Source organism: Octopus bimaculoides, chromosome 4 (genome assembly GCF_001194135.2).
Source record: "Octopus bimaculoides isolate UCB-OBI-ISO-001 chromosome 4, ASM119413v2, whole genome shotgun sequence".
Classification (NCBI taxonomy): Eukaryota; Metazoa; Mollusca; class Cephalopoda; order Octopoda; family Octopodidae; genus Octopus; species Octopus bimaculoides.
In genome coordinates this window covers 145311021-145312030 of record NC_068984.1, presented here as the reverse complement: position 1 = coordinate 145312030, position 1010 = coordinate 145311021, and the positions used below count along the sequence as shown (strand labels likewise).

The 1010-nt window shown below is 44.2% G+C and overlaps 1 protein-coding gene across 1 annotated transcript in view; it reads left to right on the top strand.

Moving 5' to 3' along the window:
• LOC106878765 (retinal guanylyl cyclase 1) overlaps nt 1–1010 on the top strand; it is a 37637-nt gene that overhangs the window by 16072 nt on the left and 20555 nt on the right. The gene's annotated exons all lie outside the window — the stretch shown is intronic.

Below are 1010 nucleotides of genomic sequence, written 5' to 3'. Positions count from 1 at the left end.
GACTGCGGCCATGCTGGGGCACCGCCTTTAGTCGAGCAACTCGACCCCAGGACTTATTCTTTGTAAGCCTAGTACTTATTCTATCGGTCTCTTTTTGCCGAACCGCCAAGTTACGGGGACACAAACACACCAGCATCGGTCGTCAAGCGAAGCTGGGCAGACAAACACAGACACACAAACATATACACACACACACATATATATATACATATATACGACGGGCTTATTTCAGTTTCCGTCTACCAAATAGACTCACAAGGCTTTGGTCGGCCCGAGGCTATAGTAGAAGACACTTGCCCAAGGTGCCACGCAGTGGGACTGAATATATATATATGTATGTATATATATGTATATACACACAGCCACTCCTGCGCATGCTTAAACTTATTCATAAGCATATTTTATTTCACGTGGATTTGGTGATCAATAACATCCCTGGTTATCTGCATCTCTGACGACGGAAGTGATTAGAGGCTGGTTACCGTCTGCCAATTCTGGAAGAATAATACAACACAGTATTTCTATTTACATGCAACGCATTTTGACTCTTCTCGGGTCAAGTGAAAGTACGTTCTCGAGTAAGATGAACGAGGACCCGGTTTCTATTCCCAGCCGACGCCTAATTTACATCATTAGAATTCTTCAGGAGGACATTAAGTCTACAAGAAAAGGCGGTGAGCTGGCAGAAACGTTAGTACGCCGGGCGAAATGCTTAGCGGTATTTCGTCTGTCTTTACGTTCTGAAATTCCGCCGAGGTCGACTTTGCCTTTTATCCTTTCGGGGTCGATAAATTAAGTACTAGTTGCGTACTGGGGTCGATTTAATCGACTGGTCCCCACTCCCCAAAAATTTCGGGCCTTGTGCCTAGAGTGGAAAAGATTAAGTCCAGAAGAAATCATACGCCACCCTCTCATATGCATGTATGTATGTATGTCATTATTCAGTTTATTTCAAGATTTCTTGCCAATAGAGAAAGAGCCGGTTTCTAACCTAGATCCGAAGCTCCTTC